Genomic DNA, 25,192 nt, shown 5'->3' with positions numbered 1-25,192 from the left:
GGAAGAGCTTTCAGTCTTTGGCCATTGACTGTCATGTTAATTGTAGTTCCTTATTTTTGAAAGGCTGCTTGCCATTTTTTTATCTACTCATTCCATTGCTTGAAGATTTCCATGGGTTTTAGCAAACTCACATTGTCCTCATGACTGTTCCAGAGTGACTACAGGTATGTCAGCAGGTTTATCATCAATCTACCTCACTAAGCTGGGCATAGTGTTGCACACCTGTAATCCCAGCACCTCAAAGGCTGAGGCACTAGGATCACAGATTCAAGGCCAACCTAGGCAACTTAGTGAGACCATAAAAATTAAAAAGGGCTGAGGATGTAGTTCAGGGGTATTATGCCCCTGGATTCAGTCCCTGGTACCACTAAATAAATAAGAATCCATCTCACCAGCACTTTATTTCTTTTTGCAGTGTTGAAGCCAGAGCACACTGCAACTTAGATAAATAGATGGGGAAACATTTAGACGGAGACAACCTCTTCCAAGTAGAAGGAGCTCTGCACTAGGCATGTGGGCCCATGATGCAGTTGCAGTTCCAATGTGTTCAGTTTCATGGGTTAAAGTCTTAATTGAAGCAGAAAATACTAGTCACTTCAAGAATATAATAGTTGTCAAAAATTAACAGTCACAGGGATGGGGTTGTGGCTTAGCAGTGGAGCACTCACCTGGCACATGCGAGGCACTGGGTTCGATCCTCAGCACCATATAGAAATACATAAATAAGCTGGGGATATAGCTCAATCAGTAGAGTGCTTTCCTTGCACGCAGAAGGCCCGGGGTTCCATCCCCAGCACCAGAATAAATAAATAAATAAAGGTATTGTGTTCAACTACAACTAAAAAAATAAATATATATATTAAAAAATTTTTTGAGGGGCTGGGGATGTGGCTCAAGCGGTAGCGCACTTGCCTGGCATGCGTGCGGCCCGGGTTCGATCCTCAGCACCACATACCAACAAAGATGTTGTGTCCGCCGAGAACGAGAAAATAAATAAATAAATATTAAAAATTCTCTCTCTCTCTCTCTCCCCCTCCCTCCCTCCCTCCTTCCCCCCCCCCTCACTCTCTCTTTAAAAAAAAAAAAAAATTTTTGACAGTCACAAACCAGGCCCAGTAGGGTTCACCTATAATCTCAGTACCTTGGAAGGCTGAGACAGGAGGATCACAGGTTCAAGGCCAGCCTCAGCATTTTAGCAAGACCCTGTCTTAAAATAAAAAAGTGAAAAGGGCTGGGAATATATAGCTCAATGGTAGAGTGCTCCTGGATTCAATCTCCAGTACCAAAAAAAAAAAAAAAAAAATTTATAAGTCACTTGAAGATGTTTTCTGGAGTATCTTTGCCTTTTTTTTTTTTTTTTTTTTTTTGTATCATGAGCTATAGAAATCAACTGCTATCCCTGGCAAGGATGAATACCATCTGTCAAAGAAGCCTGTCCAAATACAAAATTCCAGGAATCTCTTGGGTAAACATCAATCATTGTAATACCCACAACACAGAATGCATCTTCAGTTTCTTTTCTAAAATCTTCAGGACATACCCTGCACAAATGTGTAAGTTTTGTGCACTATCATTGACTCTAAAGGAACACCTCATTGCAGATATACAATCCAGTTCTGAGAATTTTACTGTCAGATCATAGAATAGTAATGCTTCATTGTAATGCTATTTAATATACTCTTTACTGATAATTCTAGTCCTCCCTAGAGATTCAATATATACCAATGGGCTGTATATAAATATTGCATATCTCTGAGGAGTGTGCCCTTCTATAAGATCATTAAAAATTGTTCAAGATCTTCAGAAGCCTTTCCAAGTCTAATTGCAAATGCAAGGAAATGGGTCCAAAGAGATCATCACATGGTTGGAAGTCTGCTTTTATCAAACACTGTTCTCCAGCATCTGAGTTCTCATACTGTGACCCTCATGCTGGGTTCTTTGAGATGAGAACTGATTTAGCGTCTGTTCAGAATACTGTATGCTTTGTATCTTTATAGAGGAAGGCTTCCATTGAAGGCTTTTCCCTACAAGGACAGGGATGTCTGGGCTTGGCCTTAAAAATGTCGTCTGGGATGCTTTACCCCAGCAGCCCTCAACACTGCTAACTTGCCTCCAAAGCAGCCCCTACTTTTCTTTATTTCTGTCTGAGTCACTTTTGGTAGATTGACTGTTTTTAGAAATTTGTTCATTTCTTCTGATAAAATTAGTCTAAGTTTTTGATAGATTAGGTTATCTAATTTGTGGGTATCCAACTATTCACAGTATTCTTGTACAATCCTTTTCGATAACATTGGTAATAATATCTACAGTCTCATTTTCGGATTTTTTTTTCTTTTGTCAATCTAAAGATTCATCAATTTTAATCTTTCCAAAGAACCAATTTTTAGTTTCATAAAATTTCTCTCTGATTTTTCTCATCTCTATTTTATGTACTCTACCATTATTATGTCCTTCCTTGTGTTGGCTTTTTCTAGTTCCTTAGTATATAATTAGGTTATTGATTTAACATATTTCTTGTGTATGTGTATGTGTGGTACTAGGGATTGAACCCAGTGGTGCTCTACCTCTGGGCTACACATCCAACACTTTTTTTCTTTCTTTCTTTTGAGACAGGGTCTCACTTAATTGTCCAGGTTAGCCTCAAACTTGTGATCCTCCTGCCTCAGCCTCCCAAGTCAATAGGATTTACTCATGTGCCCCACTGTACCCAGCATTTTAGTGTTCTTGTTTAAAGAATCAGATTTTTGAGACCCACTTATGCCTACTAATATGAATAGATTCCTCATTTGGCTCTTTCTTTGACCTACTTGGTTTTAGTTGGTTTAAATCATGAGGACCTTGGTTACGGAATGCCCCAATCCCTTGATATTATCCTTCTCATAGTCTTAATAGTCCTGGTGTCCTAAATTTTCTCAAAAGTTTTAAATGCTTGTGTGCATCCCTATCCTGAATACCAGATAGTCTGTTTCCAGCTAGAATAACAGAAACCGAAAGAAACCCGTGATGACAAGGACATGCTGCGATCCTAAGACTTGTCACACTCTCACCTTTGTGACAGCCCAACCAAAGGGTGTTCAGGACCAACCTAGGCAGCAGAGCAAGAACCCATCTCAAAAAAATTAAAAAGAAAGCTGGGCATGGTTGTACACACCTACGATCCCAGTTCTTGGAGGCTGAGGCTAGAGCAATGCAAGTTTGAGGCCTGCCCTGGCAACTTGGCAGAGGACCCTGTCTGAAAATGAAGTAAAATGGGCTGGGGCGTAGCTTAGGGGTGGAGCACTTGGTTAGCACGCCTGAGGCTTGGATTCAGTCTCCAGCACCACAAAAAAAGATTTTTAAAAGAAAATTAGAGAGCAAGAGACAGAACCAAATGTCCACACAGGCTAGTTTTAGCTGACCTAAGTTGCTCAGGCTAGCCTCAAACATGTGATCCTCCTGCCTCAGTCTCCTGAAAGGAAAGGAACCTGAAGTAACCAGATGTTAACCAATCCCCACTGGGTCCTACATCTGTCAACACAGATTTATAATTATTAGTTTACACATTTTTCCTTTTAAGACATATGGAAAAAAGAAAGAGGTTACAAACCAAAAGTGCAATAATACTGGCTTTTATATTTACCAATGAAATTAGGTTCATTAGTATTCCTTAATTTTTTTTTCTTATATCTGACTTACTGGCTAGTGTTCTTTCATTTTAACCCAAAGAACTGCCCTTAGCATTTTTTATATTGTAGGTCTACCAGTAATGTTTTCATTTCTCCTTTGTTCTTGTTTTTTGTTGCTTTTGCTCTTGTTGGTTTGCTTTTGTTTTTATAGTGCTAGGATACAACCCAGGTAAGTGCTGTACCACTGAGTTATACTCCCAGCCCCTCCTTCATTTTTGAAGGGTAGTTTTGTCAGGTACAAAATTTGTGAGTGATAGATTCTTCCTTCAGCACTTTAAAAAAGTCATTTCACTAGCCAGTTGTGGTGGCACATGTCTATAATCCCAGCAACTTGGGAGACTGAGACAGGAGGATTGTAAGTTTGAGGCCAGCCTCAGCAACCTTGTGAGACCATATCTCAAAAAGGGCTGGGGTGTAGCTCAGTGGTAGAGTACCCCTGGGTTTAAATACCCAGACCACAGAGTAGTAGGAGGAGGAGGGAGAGGAAAAGGAGGAGTAATAATCATTTCACTGTCTTCTGGCCTTCATAGTTTATGATGTTAAATCAGTTTTACATTCCTGAAATATATCCCATTTGTTCATGATATGTTCTCCATTTTATCTATTTGCTAGTATTTTTTATCAGTTTGCTAGTATTATTTGAGAACTTTTTTTGTCTGCTGTTCTATTGGGGGTATATTGGTCTGTACTTTTCTTTGTATGATTTTTTTTTTTTTGGCGGGGGCGTAATACTGGGGATTGAACTTGGGACCACTCAACCACTGAACCACATCCCCAGCCCTATTTTGCATTTTATTTAGAGACAGGGTCTCATTGAATCATTTAGGACCTTCCTGTTTATGAGGCTGGCTTTGAACTTGCAATCCTCCTGTCTCAGCCTCCTGAGCCACTGGCATTACAGGCATGTGCCACCATGCCCCACTGTATGATGTATTGATATCAAGGTGACACTGGTATCAAAGAAAGTTAAGAGGGGCTGGAGATGTGGCTCAGCGGTAGCGCGCTCGCCTGGCATGCGTGCGGCCCGGGTTCGATCCTCAGCACCACATACCAACAAAGATGTTGTGTCCGCCGAGAACTAAAAAATAAATATTAAAAATTCTCTCTCTCTCTCTCTCTCTCTCTCTCTCTCTCTCTCTCTCTCCTCTCTCACTCTCTCTTTAAAAAAAATAAAAAATAAAAAAAAAAAAAATAAAAAAAAAAAAAGAAAGTTAAGAATTGTTCTCACTTTCCTAGTTTTTGGAAAAGTTTCTAAAGGATTTATATTACTCCTTTACACATTTGTTAAGAGTTCACCAGTGAAGCTATCTGGTTCTGGGAATATCTTTGTGGGAAGTTCTTGTGTGTTACATATTATACATCTATTCATATTTTCAGTTTTTGAATAAATATTAGTAGTTTGTGTCCTTCTATGTATTTGTTCATTTCATCTAAATTACATATAATTTGTTGGCATACATTGTTTCAAGTATTACCTTATAATTCTTTTTTTTTCTACACTGCTGGGGATCAAACCCAGGACCTCATGTGTGTTAGGCAATCTACTAAGCTACACCCTGAACTGTGCATTTTTTATTTTTTATCTTGAGACAGACAGGGTCTTACTAAGATGCCTTTGAACTTGCGATCCCCCTGCCTCAGCCTTCTGAGTAGCTGAGATTGCAGGCATGAGCCACCACTCCTGGCTCCTCTTCTCTTTCTTTCTTTTGAGAGGTTTCTTTGTTGTTATTTCTTTGATACTAGGGACGTTATCATAGAGTCACATCCCAAACCCTTTTTATTTTTTGAGACAGGGTCTCCCTAAGTTGCTGAGGGCCTCACTGAGTTGCTGCCCTTGGCCTCGATCATCTGATCCTCCTGTCTCTACCTCCCAGGTAGCTGAAGTTACAGGTATGTGCCACCACACTGGACTCCTCTTCTGTTTCCGATAATAATACTTTGTTATGCCTTCTTTTTCCTTGGTTATCCTGACCAGAAGTTCATCAATATTCTTGCTCTTGTCAGAGAACCAACTTTGTTCTTGTTGATCATTCCTCCTGTGGTTAATTTCATGACTTCCCCTGTGTGTTTTATAATTTCTAATCCTTTTTTAAGGGTTAAATTATTCTTCCTTCTCTGGTTTCCTGACATGGAAACTTAGACTATTGATTTTGTATCTTCATGTCTACTGTATATATTTAGATATATGAATTTCTACCTAAACACCACTTTCATGCATTCCACAAATTTTGATAATTTATATTTTCATTTAGTTCACAATATTTCCTTTCTCTTGACCCATGTTATTTAGAATATATTATTATTAGAATATATGGCTTAATGTGAAGATACTTTGGAATTTTCTGGTTTTCTGTTACTGACTTCTAGTTTAATTCAGGATATGACAATATACTTTCCATACCTTCTATTCTTTTAAAATATTTAAGGTGTGTATTATGGTCCAGAATGTGATCTTAATACATCTTAACTTTTTAATAATTACGTTTTAAAACTTCTTTGTGGTTTTACTAGCCAAATATATACCTCTAAACTATAATTTGTCTTGCCTCTTGTTTTGTTTCCCCCTTCCCCACGGTGGTGCATGTGAGGCAAGCACTTTACTAACTGAGCTATATTCCCAGCCCCCTTGGCATTTTTGCTATGCCTTTTTTGTTTTTCTTGAGATGGGTGTCGCAGGGTTGCCCAGGCCAGCCTCAAACTTTAAAGGGTTCACCTGAGTAGGCTAGGACCACCCACCATGATCTCCCTTTTAATTAACTTAAAGTCAACTGATTGGGAATATTAATAATACCTGAAAAATCTCTCCATATCTTTTGTAAGATAAAACTTATTCATGCAAGTGAAATCCCATCATGTTCACAAATTTTATCCATACTCAAGGGTAAGAGATTATAAAAAAGGCTCTGAACACAGAGAGCAGGAATCCTGGGGTAACTTACATGTCTGCCTACCATAAATGGATTGAAGTGAGTCTTGTTGTTTCTTTGTTTTCTTCCTATTTTTCCTGGTACCAGGAGTGGAACCCAAGACCCTGCACATGCAAGACAAGCACTCTACCACATAGCTACATCCCTGGTCCTTGTTTAGTGTTTTCTAAGTATATAAAACAATTGCATGTCTTGATCTTGGTTTCCTTTTTCCTTTTTCTTTTTTTTTTTTTTCTTTTTTGACACCCTAACCCAGGGGCACTTTACCACTAAGCTATATCCCCAGCCTCTCCCACCTTTTTTTTTTTTTTTTTTTTTTTTTTTTTTTTAAACAGGGTCTCACTAAGTTGCTGAAGGGCTCACTCAGTTGCTGAGGCTGGCCTTGAACTTGTGTTCCTCCTACCTCAGCCTCCCATATCACTGGGCCTGAGATGTCTTGTGTTGATGTGAGCAAGCACTTAGGCTAAGTTTGAAAACAAAAAGAGCAAAACATGATTGATACTTTCCTGCCCATGTTATTATAGACTGCATATGGTAAAAAAAAAAAAAAAAAAAGAAAAGAAAGAAAGAAAAAGAAATCAACAATAAATAGCAGCATGTACTAAATGCTAAATCAGAAGTATAAAATAAAAATGCTTTCAGGGCTTGGAAAGGAAAAGATCAGCAAGGGCAGGAATAGCAGAGAAGATTTTGTATGGTAACAACTGAGTTGGATCTCAAAACTGAATTAAAGAAATATTTATTGAACCCTGTAGGATACTGTGCGGGTAGAAAGATGAATCAGTCTCTGCCTTCCAGGAATGTATAGTCTGGTGGGAGAGAAAAACTTTGAACAAAATGAATGTGGGCAGATTAAAATGCTGGACAATTGGAGATAGAACACATAGGAAAGGGATTCCATCGATCTAAAAGGATAAGTAGGAGTCCTCCAGATGGTAGAGGTTTAAAATACCATTGCAGAGAAAGGAATAGCAGGAAATGGCCCTGCTGAAGGGCAGGGTGCAAGGGAAGGACGACTTCAGGGATATTTCAGCAAACACGGGCAGAGATAAGTCTTCCAGCTATTCCCTCCCACTACAAGATCGAACCCATGCACATTTTACCACGGAGCTACATCTCCAGCCCTTTTACTTTAAAAAATATATATATATTTTGGTTGTAACTGAACACAATATCTTTATTTTATTTATTTATTTATATGTGGTGCTGAGGATCGAACCTGGGGCCTCCCAAATGCTAGGCCAGCGCTCTACCGCTGAGCCACAACCCCAGCCCCCCTTTTTACTTTTTATTTTGAAACAGAATTTAAGTTTTTGAGTCTGGTCTCAAACTTGTGATCCTCCTGCCTTACCCTCCCAAGTAGTTTGGTCTCCAGGCAAGTGTGCCACCACACCCAGCTAAATCTTGCAACTTTGTATACCCTGCTGTACAATTTTGATTTGACCACAGAGCCACATGTTAAAAGGCATAGAGAGCCAAGAGTGATAGCCCGCGCCTGTAATCCCAGAGACTGAGGAGGCTGAAGCAGAAAAATTGCAAGTTTGAAAAGGCCAACCTCAGCAACTGAGATCTCATCTCAAAATAAAAAAATAAAAAGGGATGGGGATGTGAATCAGTGGTAGAGTGGTCCTGAACTCAATGCCCAGCATTAAAAAAAAAAAAAAAAACTGGTGTAGAGAAGGGCACCAAAGGACAATTTTTCTCTTGGACTTATTTTAGTGACCATTGGTCAGCTAATTGACATCTCTAAGCCTCTGTCCCCACATTTGTTAAACTGGGATGATAACACCATTTCTGAGGTGTTGATATAATGAAAAGGGTATACTCTCTGCAAAACTTTTAAGATGGGGCCAAGGAGCCATTGTTTGGCAGTGATGAATATTTAGCTAGTTTGATAAGAGACAAAGAATCTTAGGCCAAAATGTGTGAAGTATAACACTGCAACAGTGGTAAGAAATGAAATAATTTTGAAACATGTTTAAAGGTATTTGAAAAACTCTAATTGGAATGGGGATGTAGCTTGATGGTAGAACATTTGTCTGACGTGTGCAAGGCCCTGGTTCCCCAGCTTTGCAAACCAAACAACAAATTGAAAATGGTGGGGGTTGCCAGGCGTGGTGGTGCATACCTGTAATCCCGAGGCTTGGGAGGCTGAGTCAGGAGGATCTCAAGTTCAAAGCTTGCCTCAGCAAAAGCAAGGCTCTAAGAAACTCAGTGAGACCCTGTCTCTAAATAAAATACAAAACATGGCTGGGGATGTGGCTCAGTGGTTGAGTGACCCTGAGTTCAATCTCTGGTACCCCCCAAAACAAAAGAAAAAAAACAGTGGGATTTTTGTTGTTTTGTTCTATTTTGTTACTAGAGATTGAACCCAATAGCACTTTACCATTCGCAGCCCTTCTTTAGTGTTTATTTTGAGACAGAGTCTCTCACTAAATTGCCAAGCTGGCTTCAAACTTGTGATCCTCCTGCCTCAGCCTCTCAGTGGCTGGGGTTACAGGTTGCACCACTGTGCCCAACAGTAGTGATGTTTTTAGTCATAACTCTATTTTTATACAAAAATTATATATTTTCATTATTTAAAAAACTTAATCCACTCAGAAAAAGTCAAAGTGGATACCAATGATAGATAGCAGGCAGATATGAGTGGTGGAAACATGGAGATTAAGGGGTTATTTATATAGACTTAACCTATGTACTATTCCTCTACTTCTTTTTTTTTTTTAATTTTTAAAAAAAATTTTTGTAGTTGTAGATGGACAGAATGACTTTTTTATTTGTTTAGTTTTATGTGGTGCTAAAGATTGAACCCAGTGTCTCACACATGTGAGGCAAGAGCTCTACCCCTGAGATACAGCCCCAGCCCCTCAACATGTTTTTAAAGAAACAATTTACAAGGTCACCCTGGCCCTGCTGTGACTTAAAATAGCGGCCCTATAACAACATATTATTCACATGCCCAAGTTTTGTCATTTAACAAGAGGATGACAGATTACCCTGATACAGAGGCTGGAGAGCTCAATGGCCTCAAGGTCTGAGAAATCAAGTTCCATATAAAATCAATTGGCTCATGCTACAAAGACCAAAAGTTGTCTTTAGGTCCTTGGCATATTATTTAATCTTATTGTGATTGTAAATTTTCACTTAGATATTCATGAGTAAGACATGTGGCATTAGGGATTTAGAAATCTGATACAATACAGCTGTCAATCAGAGTAGGAGGTGGTGCTCCAGAAACTGCCCCTGAACCCCAAGAAAAACTGGGACCCAAAAAAGGGAGTCCTCACTCTCCTAAGACAACCCACTCTCTCTCTCTCAGGGGTGATTTCCCCTCCTTCTCTCCTTTGTCTTCTAATAAACTTTGCTATACTTGTACCATGTTTCATGTCTTACTTGAAGTCATCTCTTATAAAAACACGAGTCAAGAACACAATGAAACTACTGATTAATACTAGTAAATATCCCAAAGTTCTGCTTGAAAAAAAATCAATTTTGGGGGGGATGGGAGTACCAGGAATTGAACCCAAAAAGCACTTGTCCCCTGAGCCACATCCCCAGGCCTATTTTGTATTTTATTTAGAGAGAGGGTCTCACTGAGTTTTATTTAGAGACAGTGCCTCACTTTGCTGAAACTGGCTTTAAACTCGGGATCCTCCTGCTTCAACCTTCCAAACTGGGATTTCAGCCATGCATGCACCACCACGCCTGACTCAGTTTAAACTTTTGATGACTAGAATTCTAGACATCATTCTACAATGAGGAGAAGATAACTGAGATGTCAGGTAGAAATCATTCTGCCATACAAGATTAATCAATCTGGGGCTGGGGTTGTGGCTCAGCGATAGAGCACTCACCTAGTGTGTTCGAGGTCCTGGGTTCTATCCTCAGCACCACTTAAAAATAAGTAAATAAAACAAAGGTATTGTGTCCAACTACAATTAAAAAATAAATTAAAAAAAAAAAAAGATATCCAGAGCTGGGGATATAGCTCAGTTGGTAGAGTGCTTGCTTTGCATGCACAAAGCCCTGGGTTCAGTCCCCAGAATCCAAAAAAACAAAACAAAAAGATCAATCAAGGGCTGGGGATGGGGCTCAAGCGGTAGCGCGCTCGCCTGGCGTGCGTGCGGCCGGGGTTCAATCCTCAGCACCACATACAAACAAAGATGCTGTGTCCGCGGAAAACTAAAAAATAAAAAATATTAAAAAATTTCTCTCTCTCTCTTTAAAAAAAAAAAATCTATCTATCTACACACACATATACATACTTAGGGGTGCTTTGTCCCTGAATCATATTCCAAGCCCTTTTTTAAATTTTTGTGATGGTCTAAATTGCCCAGGCTGGCCTTGAACTTGTGATCTTCCTATCTCTGCCTCCCAAGCCACTGGTATAACATGGGATAACAGGTGTGTACACCACACTATAGACATTAATTATTTTTAAAAAATCTCTCTTCATCCAGGAATAGTGGTAACATGCCTGTAAACTCAGCTACATGGGAGGTTGAGATAACCTGGGCAATTTATCAAAGCCCCTCGCCCCCCCCCAAAAAAAAAAAAAAAAAAAAAAAAAAAACTTCTAGAACATAGAAGTGAAAATACAAGTGGTGTGGTGGTGTGCACCTGTATTTCTGGCTACTTGGAAGGCTGAAGCAGGAAGATCACGTGAGCCCAGGAGTTCAAAGCCAGCTTGAGCAACCTAGTCAGACCCCCATATTTGGAAAAAAAAAAAAAGTGAATATGCTTGTCAATTTTTTTTACAATGACCAAAGTATCCAACAAGAACAACTTAGAGAAGGAAAAGTTCATTTTGGAATCCTGGTCCAAATGAGGTTCAGTCTGTGCTTGGCTGACTCCTTAGCTCTGGATCTGATATGAGGCATAGGAAAGCTACTCAGTTCATGGCAGCCCTGAAGCCAAGAGAGAGAGAAGAAGCTCTGGGGATAAGATAAAATCCCCAAGAACAGGGGCTGGGGATGTAGCTCAAGCGGTAGCGCACTCGCCTGGCATGCGTGCGACCCGGGTTCGATCCTCAGCACCACATACCAACAAAGATGTTGTGTCTGCCGAGAACTAAATAATAAAAAATAAAAAAATTCTCTCTCTCTCTCTCACTCTCTCTTAAATAAAGAAGAAAGAAAGAAAAGAAATTAAAAAAAAAAAATCCCCAAGAACATTCCCTGAGTTACCTACTTCATCCAGCTATACCTCACCTGTCCAGTCACCCTCCCAGTATAGTAGACTTTCAAATTATTAATCCATTAAATGGATTAATCTACTCATTACATTATAAACTCTCACATTTAACCTCTGAACATTCCTGCATGAACACAAGAGCTTTTGAGGACACCTCAGCTGCATAACAAATGGAAAGAAGGAAAAGATGAAAAAAAAAAAAACAGTGATTAAGAACAATTGCTGTAAGACTCTGTCTGGTTAAGTTTCTGAATATCAAGGATTAAGGGTTCTTCAGACATCTAAGCAAAAGGTGCAAGCCCATATTGCCAAGGAAGTTTGATGGGAAAAGACTAGTTATAGTGGGGAAAGTGGATGTTCACATGAAATGGAATGATTCTGGATCCTTACCTAAACTATATGCAAAAGTTGGATTGAAAGGGATCACAAAGCCTGGCACAGTGGAACACACCTATAATCCCAGCAGCTTGGAAATTTGCAGCAGGAGGATGGAGTTGGAGACCAGCCCCAGTAAATTAGCAAAGCCCTAATTACTTAGCAAGACCCTGCCTCAAAAAATAAAAAGGGCTGGGGATGTAGCTCAGTAATTAAATGTCCCCTGGGTTCAATCCCCAATATCAAAAAAAAAAAAAAAAGAAAAAGAAAAAAAGAAAGAAAAAAGAAATGTATCAAAAATGTCTGTGTGAGAGCTAAAATTACAGAACTCTTAGAAGAAACCATAGTATATTAAGTTGAGCAATATTTTCCTAGATAATACACACCAAATGCAAAAATGATAAAATAAAAATTAATAAACTGGACTTTATCAAAATTTAAAACTTTAATGCTTCAAACAAGACTATCAAGAAAGTGAAGGGGTCTGGGGATGTAGCTCAGTGGCAGAGTGCTTGCCCAGCATGCACGAGGGCCTGGGTTCAATCCTCAGTGTCACACACAAAGAACAAAGAAAGTGAAAAGAATGGGAGAATATAATACAAATCTTTATTTACTAAGAAACTTGTATGTAGAATTTTTTTAACAGAACTGCATATTGAACCCACTCTCTCACTGAGCTATATCACTAGTCCTTTTATGTTTTGAGGTTCTCTCTAAATTGCCCAGAGTGGCCTTGAACTTGCTTCAGCCTCCAGAGTAAAGATTACAGGCATGTGCCACAGTACTTGTATCCAGAATATTTGAAGACTTCTTACAATTCAATAATAAGATTACCCAATTTCTTTAATGAACAAAGAATTTGAATAAACATTATTCAAAGCAGATATATGAATGGCCAGTAAGTGCATGAAAAGATGCTCTGATAATTAGTTATATGTAAATTGGCACCACAATAAGATACCAATTCACACCTTTTAGGATGACCTTAATATAAAATATGACAGTAAATGTTGACCACACTGAAGAAAGTGGAATCCTCATACTTGCAGATGGGAATGTAAAATGGTGCAGTCACTCTGGAGAACAGTCTGGTAATATGCTCCAGCAATTTGACTCCTAAATATATTTGGTTTAATGATGTAAATCGTTTGCATTGGTTGTTGTCATTATTTGTCTTTCCCTAAACAGTGAGGTGCTATAAACCTTCAAGGACACTATAAATCCATAGGACAGAAACTCTACTACCTCATATCCATACTGTTAGATGGGTAGATACACAAACAACATGAAAAAGCAAGGGAACAAATCTCCCCAAACAAACCAAGATACTCCAAGAACAGAATCCACAATGGAATAAATGTCAGAGAAGGAATTTAGAATGTACACAGTTAAACTGATCTGCGAAGTAAAAGATAGTATAGGAAATGAAATCAGAGAGAAAATACAGGAGGTGAAAGATCACTTCAATAAAAAAGCAGAGATTCTGGAAAAAAAAAAGCAGAAATCCTCAAAATGAAGGAAACAATAAACTAAATTAAAATTTAATAGAAAGCATCACCAACAGATTAGACCACTTGGAAAACAGAACCTCAGGCAATGAAGACAAAATACATACTCTTAAAAATAGAGTTGACCGCAGAGAGAAGATGTTAATAAACCATGAACAGAACTTCCAAGAATTATGGAATAACATGAAAAGACTAAATTCAATATTTATCAGGATGGATGAAGGCATGGAGATACAAACCAAAGGAATGCATAATCTTTTCAATGAAATAATATCAGAAAAATTTCCAAACCTAAAGAATGAAATGAAAAATCAATATAATAAGCTTATAGGACCCCAAATGTACAAAATTACAACAGGCCCACACCAAAGCATATTATAATGAAAATGCCTAACATACAGAATAAGGATAGAATTTTAAAGGCTGCAAGAGAAAAATATCAGATCACATAAAGGGGGAAACCACTTCAGATCTCAGCTGATTTCTCAACCCAGACCCTCAAAGCTAGGAGGTCCTGGAATAACATATCAAGCTCTGAAAGAAAATGTATGCCAACCAAGAATCCTATAGCCAGCAAAATTAAGCTTCAGATTTGAAGATTAAATAAAAACCTTCCATGATAAACAAAAATTAAAAGAATTTGCAACTAGAAAGCCTGCACTACAAAACATTCTCAACAAAATATTCCATGAAGATGAAATGGAAAAAAAAAAAGTGAAAGCCAGTCTAAAGGGAGGAACCATACTAAAGGAATAGTCAGTCAAAAGAGAAACTAATTCAAATTAAAAACTAGAATTAAGGGCTGAGGATGTGGCTCAAGCGGTAGCGCGCTCGCCTGGCATGCGTGCGGCCCGGGTTCGATCCTCAGCACCACATACCAACAAAGATGTTGTGTCCGATGAGAACTAAAAAATAAATATTAAAAAAAAAACTAGAATTAAACCCAAATGATGGGGAATACAAATCATATCTCAATAATATCCTTGAGCTGGGTATGGTGGCATGTGCCTGTAATCCCAGCAGCTCAGGAAGCTGAGATAGGAGGATCATGAGTTCAAAGCCAGCCTCAGCAACTTAGCGAGCCCCTAAGCAACTCAGTGAGACCCTGTGTCTAAATAAAATACAAAAATAGGGCTGGGGATGTGGCCCAGTGGCCAAGTGACCCTGAGTTCAATCCCCCGTACCAAAAAAATAAAAAATAACCTTGAACATTAATGGCCTAAACTCATCAACCAAAAGACAGCCTGGCAGATTGGATTAAAGAAACAAGACCCAACAATATGCTATCTCCAAGAAAGTCACCTCATAGGCAAAGACATCCATAAACTGAAGGCAAAAGGGTGGGGGAAAAACCTATCACTCACGTGGATCGTATAAACAAGCCAAGGTTTCTATCCTCATATCAAATAAAGTGAACTTTAAGCCAAAGTTAATCAGAAGGGACAAAGAAGGCCATTTCATTCTGCTTTAGGGAATTATACATCAACAAGACATAACAATCATAAATATTTATGCCCCAAACAATGAAGCATCCACATACATCAAACAAACCCTGCTCAATTTCAAGAAACAAATAGACCGCAACACAATAATATTGGGTAACTTTAACATGCCTCCCTCACCACTGGATAGATCCTCCAAACAAAAACTAAATAAAGAAGCTATAGAAGTAAAAATAGGGCTGCTATTTTGTTGTAACTCAGTGGTAGAGCACTTGCCTCCCAAATGTGATGCACCGAGTTCAATCCTGACATCACATAAAAACAAATAAAAGTATTGAGTCCATATTACAACTAAAAAAATGTTTTTTGGGTTGTAGATGAACATAATACCTTTATTTTATTTTTATATGCTAGGCAAGTGCTCTACCACTGAGCTACAGCCCCAGCCTCAAAAAAAAAAAAAAAGTTTTTAAGTAAAAAATACAATTGATAATTTAGACTTAACAGATACGTATAGATGGGCTGGGGATGTGGCTCAAGCGGTAGTGTGCTCGCCTGGCATGCATGCGGCCTGGGTTCGATCCTCAGCACCACATACCAACAAAGATGTTGTGTCTGCCAAGAACTAAAAAATAAATATTAAAAAAATTCTCTCGGGGCTGGGGATGTGGCTCAAGCGGTAGCTCGCTCGCCTGGCATGCATGCGGCCTGGGTTCGATCCTCAGCACCACATACCAACAAAGATGTTGTGTCCGCCGATAACTAAAAATAAATATTAAAAATTCTCTCTCTCTCTCCCTCACTCTTTAAAAAAAAAAAATTCTCTCTCTCTCTCTCTCCTCTCTCCCTCTCTCTTTAAAAAAAAAAAACAGATACATATAGAATATTTCATCAATCAATGACTGAATACACTTCTCAGCAGAGCATGGATCTTTCTCTAATATAGACCAGTAAGCTATCACATATGCTGGCTTACAATCATAATATTACCTTAATATATTTTTAACATCTGTAGGCTTATTTTGCTAATTCTCTTTCCACTGATATTAATTTTCATATTCTTGCTTTTTTTCTTTTTTCTTTTTTTAAATACCTTTATTTTATTTATTTGTTTTTATGTGGTACTAAGGATTGAACCCAGTGCCCTACACATGTGAGGCAAGCGCTCCACCACTGAGCGAAAACCCCAGCCCCTTCTTGCTTTTTTCTTGATTAGACTTGTTTTATTTTTATCAACTTTAGCTATATTATTTCTTACCTATTTCATATATTTCTGCTCATACTCTTATTTTTTTCTTCCTCCTACATGATTTGAAAGTAATTTGATTGTTATTCTTTCTGATACAAGTACTTTTAAGTTATAAATGTTCATCTGAGTACTGTTTTATCCCAGATATCCTGATATTTTAAGCTTTTATTATCACTTAGTTCAAAGTGCCTTTTATTTACTTTTCTTGTGGTTCTTTCCTTGACCTCTGAGATATTTATAAGTGTGCCATTTAATTTTGAAATAGTTGACATGTGGGGATAGGGTTCTATATATCATAAAGTGATTGATTTCTAATGTAATAAGTCATGCAGGAAACATAGTCTGCATGATTTCAAAATTTTTAAAAAGTAATGGAAATTTTTTTATATTGATTATTCTGGTTACATACATTTTGAAACTGATCAAATTGCATACTTCAAATATGTGCATTTTATTGTACTTCAATTTTACCTCAATAAAGCTATGGGAAAAAAATATAGCCAAAAAAATAAATAAATAGAAATACCCCAAAAAAAAATTCTAAGGGAAAGATTGACCTAAGAATTTCACACAGAGTCCAGATGTTCATTCAGACAAAAAGCAGCTGGCGGGTGGGCTGTTAAAAGGCTCCTCAAGAGCAAAATCTAGCCAGGCAAGAAAGATTCAAAATAAAGAACTCACCAGTAGAGAATTCAAGGTAAAAGGATGGGAGGTAAAATCTGAATCCATTCAAACATAAAACCAAGAATAGACCATGGAGGAAATATGGTTGGACCCAGAATACAAATATGAGCAAAGGAAAATAAAATGAAGATTCCCTCATTTTAGAGACAAGGAAGACCTTAAACTTTCTTCCTTTTGGCCTCCCCCAGCCTATCGTTTTTTGTTATTTTTATTTCCTTATGTTGTTAGGATAAACTAAAGGCTGTACTGTTCTGCAGGAACAAAAAAACTAAAAAACCTCAGTGGCTCAATCACACAAGCCTCCTCCTTACTCATGTATCTAACATAGGTTGTCCCAAGCTCTGCTTCAATGACCTTGAGACCCAGACTGACAGACAGAAACCATCCTGAAGCTACCAAACTGACTCTCATTGTCCACGCACAGGGGCACAAGTTGCTGGAGGGAGTTCACTCACTGAAACAATTTAGCCCAGAAATGAGACTTGTCACTTTGACTCATAGCTCACTGTTCCATCTTAACTCCAAGGGGGCAAAAAGCATAATCTTCTAATGTCCCTGGCAGAAGGGAAGGCCTGGATATAGGAGAGCTCTAGAAGTTTCCACCACAGCAAGTAGCTGAGATCAAACTAATCCAGTCTATCCTCCTGGATCTGCAGTATATTACAGTTCATTACAAGGTGCAAATAGTCAGGAATGGTCAAGAACTGCCTGCCTCTAATGGTGGTAAAAACCTTCCAGTCTCCTGGGGCACAAGAGCCAGCAGCACTTGTGATGGTGAGATGATCTTTAGGGTCTAGTCAATGGCAGCCTTGCTGTCCTTGAAGGACCTGTGGTGCTTTCCCCACAGCCTTGTAGCCAAATCACTTCAACAGCTCTCCAAAGAAATCCATGTCTTTCCATGAATGTTTTGTCTCCTTAAAGCAACCAGAGAGGATTTTTGTCATGTGTTATCAACAACCCTTACTGACAGCAGCAGTTAGGACAATCAAACAAACGGGAAGTCTGCCCACTCTCATTAGCTTCTTGTGTGGATTTGGATAAGACGTATGATAGAAAAACCAAATCTCTAGCTGGTCATAAAAGATTCTACTCCTAGGGGCTGGGGTTGGGGCTCAGCGGTAGAGTGCTCACCTCGCATGTGTGAGGCCCTGGGTTCAATCCTCAGCCCCACATAAAAGTAAACAAATAAAATGAAGGTATTGTGTCCAACTATTACTAAAAAAACAAATTTTTTTTTTTTAAAGAGAGATTCTACCCCTGTCCCCTAATGGGCCACTACCAGAATTAACAGTGTTAACATTGGCTCTTACACACCTTTATTTCCTTTAAGAATAAAAAGAAACAAAAACAATGTAGCTTATCAACCAGGCAAGAATGCACTTACATAAGTCCCATTTCCTTTTTCATCAGGAATTGAATGAGTAAAGTACCCACAACTCTACCTGCCCTTCAGGGTAAGAGATAGAAATAGCTTCTCAAATTCTAAACTGCAGCTAATTCCATTTTGCAGAAAAAAGTGATGTGCCAAACCATTTCCAGCTAAAAAAAGAACATATACAATGCACAGAATAGGTGAAAATATTTGCAAGTCATCTGACTTGTATCCAGAATATATAAAGAATACTTAAGGATGACATTAAAAGATCTGACATTTTTGTGGGGGAAAAAAAGAAAATTTATAAACATAATAAAAAGGTTTATTTAAAAGGTTTGAATAGAGGGCTGGAGATGTGGCTCAAGCGGTAGCGCTCGCCTGGCATGCGTGCGGCCAGGGTTCGATCCTCAGCACCACATACAAACAAAGATGTTGTGTCCGCCGAAAACTAAAAAAAAAAATAAATATTTAAAAATTCTCTCTCTCTCTCTCTCTCTCTCTCTCAAAAAGAATTTTTAAAAAAAGGTTTGAATAGACATTTCTCCAAGAAGATATACATATGGCACATTAAAATATCTTACGGAAAGGCAAATCAGATCCACAACAAGGTACCACTTCATGCTCAGTAAGATTGCTGTAATAAAAAAGATGGACAATAACAAGTGTTGTTGAGGATGTGGAACAATTGGAACCCTTAATGCTCTTGCTGGGGATGTAAAATGGTGAGACAACTCTGGAAAACAGTCTGGCAGGTCTTCAAAATGCTTTACTTAAAGTTACCATATGACCCAGCAATTCCATTCCTAGATATGTGGCCAAGAGAAATGAAATATCCCACACTTTTCATGTCCCTGAATATAGTTGCGCATAAATGTTTATAGCAGCATTATTCATAATGGCCCAAATGTAAAAATAATGCTGTCTGTCAATTGATGGATAGAGAAATTTAATGTAGTGTGTTCATACAATGGATCAGCCATGAAAAGGAATGAAGTACCCAGGCACCGTGGCACACGCCTGTAATACCAGCGGCTTGGGAGGCTGAGACAGGAGGATTTCGAGTTCAAAGCCAGCCTCAGCAAAAGCCAGGCTCTAAACAACCCTGTCTCTTAAATAAAATACAAAATAGGGCTGGGAATGTAGCTCAGTGATAGAGCACCCCTGAGTTCAATCCCCCAGTGCCAAAAAAAAAAAAATGGAATGAAGTATAAAAGATCACATATTGTATGATTCCATTTAGATGAACTATCCAGAAAAGACAAATCCATTCATATAGAAAGTTGCCAGGGCCTATGGGAAGGAAGGATAAGCGCCAAAGGACATGAAGTTCCTTTTGGGGGTGATAAAAAATATCTAAAACCAATTGGTAGATGCACAACTTAACATATGAAAACCACTGAATTGCACAATTTGAAAGAAAGAGAATTGGTGGTGAAGATCAGTGGGAGAGCTCTTGCCTAACCTGTGTAAGCCCCTGGTTTGATTCCCTAGTACTGCAAAAATAAATAAAAAATTTAAATAAAAGGGTGAATTTTATGCTATACAATTTATATTGACAAAACTAATTTTTTAAAAGTCACAAAACAAATAGTTATTTTTCTCAGATTTTATTTAATGGTTTACTCTATTTTTAGCTTTCAGAACTATTTGTGAAGGTAGAAAAGAGAACAGTCTCTTGCTAGTGAAAGGTCATAAAATTTTACTCTGGGAATAGCAGGGTACTTTGAGGCTAAATCATTTTTGACCCAGGGTGCTTTATCACTGAGTTACATCCCCAGCCCCTTTTCATTTTATTTTATTTTATTTTTATTTTGAGATTGGAGCTTGCTAAGTTGCCCAGGTTGGCCTCAAAATTGTGATCCTCTTGCCTTAGCCTCCAGGAGTACCTGGGATTACAGGTGTGTGCCACTGTACTGGGCCTAAATCCTATTAAATTTATGCTGTGCTTATCTTCCCATCCTCCTCATCCCCTATTTTTTTCAAAGAAGCAATTTCCAAAAACTGACAGTAGAGCTTAAGCATCTTGTCCTGGACATGGGTATAGGAATGACCTCAAAAGCTCTTTCCACCAATGCCCTAGGACCTGGGATTTTACAGATAATGGAGAAGAAAATGAAATCCTTCTAGATTTTTAAAAGGAACATCTGGATTTCCTTCCTAGTGTTACAATCGTGCCTGTGGGATCTAATTACAATGTGGGAAATCTCTAATCACAACATTCAAAATAGTTACCTCTCTCTCTCTCTCTCTCTCTCTCTCTCTCTCTCTCTCTCTCTCTCTCTTGTTTTGTTTCAGAGACATAAACAGACAAGGGAGGCTTATTTAGGAAAGCAGAGGCACATTCAAAAGAGAACGTGGGCCATCTCCAGAGGAGGAGACAGCCAGGATGGTTAGTATTTGGATAGAAGATGCTGCTTCTTTGGAAAGATAGCTTCCAACACATTAGAATAAGTGCTGGTCTGGTGTCCCAAGACCTGGATGGTGTTCCTGACCTGGCTGGTCATGCTTTTGTGGCATGGGCTGGTCATGATGATAAATTTGAACTGGATAAGTTTTAACTCTTGTGCTACATTTTCTTTATATAATAGATATAGGTATACATGATTATGACAAATAAAGCCAATATCCAAACTTGTGGCTTCCTTCTGTCCTTTTATAAATATTTCTATTTCTTTTATTATTTATTTGGTAAATTGGGAATTGAACCCAGGGTGCTCTACCATTGAGCTACATCTTCAGTCCTTTTTTTTTTTTTTAATTTTTTTTGTAGTTGTATAGGGACAGCATGCCTTTATTTGTTTATTTTTATGTGGTGCTAATAATCAAACCCCGTGTCGCACATGTGCTAGGCAAGCTCTCTGCCACTGAGCTACAGCCCCAGCAACCCTTCAGCCCTTTTTACCTTTTTTTGAGGCAGGGTCTTATTAAATTGCGATTCTCCTGGGGCTGGGGTTGTGGCTCAGTGGTAGAGCGCTCGCCTGGCATGTGCGAAGCCCTGGGTTCGATCCTCAGCACGACATAAAAATAAACAAATAAAATAAAGGTATATTTTTAAAAGTGTATAGTTTTAAAAAAATAAACTGCAATTCTCCTGCCTCAGCCTTCCAAGTCACTGTAATTATAGGCATTTGCCAGCACACCTGCCTCTGTTACCTTTAAGGAAAAAAAAAAAAAAAAGTAGTGCTAGGGACAGAATCCAAAGTCTCCTGTGATGCTCTACCAGTGAGCTACATCCCCATCCCTCATTTATTTAAACTTTTAACTGACACACAAAGAACATAAAAATCATATATTAAGGGGAATACCGTGCTATGGTGTTTTCATACACATATACATTGCACAATTCTGGGTTTTCTTTTTCTTTTTTGATGGTATGGGGCATTGAACCTGCCTACCACTGAGCTACATCGCCAGCCATTTTTTGGTTTCAAAAACAAATTTATTCATGACACATACATATATTTTTTTAAATTCCCGCCCCCTGGAAATGAGCTTAAAAAATAAACAAACTCCACCTCCCCGTTCCCATTTCCTCCCATTCCCTCCAAATAAAGTGGGGGAAAGGTAAAGGAAAACAAAAACAAAAACCACCCCCAAACAAGGCATGCATTTCCTTAGAGAGGGGATTCACCCTGGAGTTCCTGGAAGCAGAACAGAGATTTTCAGGCCTACAAAGAAAGACACTCAAAACAGAAAAAGAAACACAAAAGGAAACAAAATAGATCACAGGCAATCTGGAGCGGCAGGGAGCCAGAAAGAGGGTAGGGTGGGTGTTGGACCCAGCAGGACAGGAGCAGGCAGGAGGACTGCGAAGGAGAAGAAGATCAGGGAAGGTAACAAGCAAAACAGCTTGGTGTCCTAGAGCCCTGAGTCAAAGAAACCCCCCTACCACCCGTGGCCACCTACCCTTGAGCAGCCCCCAAGGGAATGAAGTGGGGAGCAGCTTGCACCGTTGAGAAGTGTCCATGGTGAATCCCAAAGTGGGCAGCTCCCTGCCCCACTTCCTGGGCCTTCCCCTACTCCCCAAAGTAGGTGCCTCCTCAGAATCATGGGATTCCCACCCTTTTCACAGTATTCATTTTATTTTATGTATTTATTTAATCATTTATTTATTTTTTAGTTGCAGGTGGGAACAATGCCTTTATTTTATTTTTAGGTGGTGCTGAGGATATAACCCAGTGCCTCATGTGTGCTAGGTGAGTACTCTGCTACTGAGCCCCAACCTCAGCCCCAATCATTATTATTATTATTATTATTAATATTATTATTATTATTATTATTATTATTTATTGGCCTGCTTCTCTACCTCGTGTTGCTCCTGTACCTGCTCCACTTCTTCCTCCATCTCCCTGAGTAGAGCTTTTTGACAGCCTCCAGCTCCCAGCCCCCACTGCTGCATCTCCAGGTAGGCCACCATGCGCCCCTGCACTTGTCCTCCCAGTGGCTCCATCTCTTGGTTGATATTCTCAGCACACAGGGCAGCCCCAAAGACAAAGAAGATCACAAGACAGTCCCAGTTGGAACTCCCTTGGAAAAGTTTGTCAGAAACCTGGGTGAGACTTGGCTGAGCTGAACCCGGGGTCCCATGCAGCTGAGCTCACAGATCCGAGAAGTCAAAAGGGTCTGGAACTCATCTCCAGCTGCTTGCATGGTGTGGTGCAATGGGTGAACTGCTGGACCCTCCCAGGGACCAGCTCCACAGACATAACCCTTCTGCCTCAGCATGTCTGGAGTTAAAACTGGGGTCACCATCAGGGTGGCCAGCCTGGGTGGCAGCTGTTAGGATCCAGTGCTGGGACATTTTGTCCTTTCATCCAGAGAGCAGGGTCAGGCTGCTGCTGGGATCCAGGCTTTTTTTTTTTCCCCTCTGATCCTGATTTGTTATTGTTATTGTTTGTTTGTTTGTTTGTTTGAGGCAGAGTGTCTCTAAATTGCTAAGGCTGGCCTCACATTTACCATCCTCCTGTCTCAGCCTCCTGAGTAGTTGAAACTACAAGTATGCACCACTGCCCGAAGTTCTTTTCTCGGTCTCCTCCTCCTCTTTCTCTTCCTCTACTTCCTTCTCCTCCTCTTTCTCCTTCTCCTCCTTCTTCTTCTTCTTCCTGGGGATTGAACCCAGGGGTGCTTAATCATTGAGCTACATCGCCAGACCTTTTTATTTTGAGACAAAGTTGTAGAGAGTGGTGACAGTGATTGGGAGACCAGTGTCTGAGACTGGGGTCCCTGATGACTTCATAGCTGTGACGTACTTGGTGACTGGGAAAGTTTCTGTACAAAGGCATAGGATGCCCAGTTGCTATGGAGATGTCCTCCATGCTAGAGTCTTATCAGCTTTGACCTTATTCTCAAGCACACAGCTCCTGGGAATGAAGGAACTTCCTTGCTGAGATAACCACAATGTTTCCCCAGTTCCCCTGCTCATGCATCTGACTGGGAATTAGTAACTTTAAACAACGGACTTTCTTGAGAGCTGCACAATGCTCCTAACATTGCACATTGCAACTGTAGAATGTAACTGAGGAAATAGCTGCATGCTGTTGCTAGCTCTGTAACTTTCATGAATACAAAGAATAATGCTTGCATAGTCTTTAATCTGATTTAGAGACATATATAATAAAGTTTGCTGGTGTAACTCTTTAGACCTGCTTCTCCATCAGAGAGCAGCGCTCCACCCAGTCTCAGCTGTTTTATCTTCAAGATTTGCGTATGTTGATCTTTATTTTTTCTAACTTCCCATCACCCGTCGCCAGAACCTGCTAGTTTGGCTGCACTGGTGGAGGCAAAAGTCTAGCTAAATTGCTTAGTGCCTCACCAGGTTGCTGAGGCTGACTAAATTAGCGATCCTTCTGCCTCGGTCTCCTGAGTTGCTGGGATTATAGACATGCACCACTGCACTGGGCTCTTCTATCTTTTCAAAATGAATTTTTGGTACGTTATTACTATATATAGTCACCCTACCAGAACTTCTTGCTCCTATTTTTAAAACTGTATCTTAGTATCTACAGAGCCACATTTCTCCATCCCTCCCTCTTCCTACTCTCCCCAGCCTCTGCTAACCACCATTCTACTCTCAACTTTTGTGAGATCAACTTTTTCAAATTCCACATTATGAATAAGATCAGGCAGTACTTGCCTTTCTGTACCTGACTTATTGCACTTAACGTAGTGATTGCAATTTCATCCATGCTTTTGCAAATGATAGTTTTTCATTGCTTTATTCATTCATCAGTTGATGGACACTTAGGTTGTCTTCATTTCTTGCCTATTGTGAACAGTGTTACAATAAATATAGGAATGCCAATGTCTCTTCGACATACTGATTTCATTTTCTTTGGATAGATAGCCAGTAGAGAGCTTGCTGGATCATATGGTAGTTCTAATTTTAATTTTTTGAGGAACTTCCAAATGCTTTTCCATAATAGCTCAACTAATTTACCTTCCCACTGATGGTGTGCAAGGAAGAAGGGTTTCCTTTTCTCCAAATCCTTGTCAACATTTAGTATCCTTAGGGGCTGGGGATGTGGCTCAAGTGGTAGTGCGCTCACCTGGCATGCGTGTGGCCCGGGTTCGATCCTCAGCACCACATACAAACAAAGATGTTGTGTCTGCCGATAACTAAAAAATAAATATTAAAATTCTCTCTCTCTCCCTCTCTTACTCTCTCTTAAAAAAAAAACACATTTAGTATCCTTAGTATTTTTGATAATAGTCATTCTTACTGAGGTGAGATGTTATCTCATTGTGTTTTGAGGGAGATTTAGATTTTGTTTCTTT

The 25,192-nt window shown here is 39.3% G+C and overlaps 1 pseudogene; it reads right to left on the bottom strand.

The window, feature by feature from the left end:
- Positions 1-1,393: 1,393 nt before the first annotated feature.
- On the bottom strand, positions 1,394-22,835 carry LOC113183343 (archaemetzincin-2 pseudogene; annotated as a pseudogene).
- Positions 22,836-25,192: the final 2,357 nt, after the last annotated feature.

The sequence above is a fragment of the Urocitellus parryii genome, chromosome 1 (assembly GCF_045843805.1).
Source record: "Urocitellus parryii isolate mUroPar1 chromosome 1, mUroPar1.hap1, whole genome shotgun sequence".
NCBI classification, from domain to species: domain Eukaryota; kingdom Metazoa; phylum Chordata; class Mammalia; order Rodentia; family Sciuridae; genus Urocitellus; species Urocitellus parryii.
Note: the sequence above shows the minus strand (reverse complement) of the source record. Positions and strands in the feature narration are given on the sequence as shown.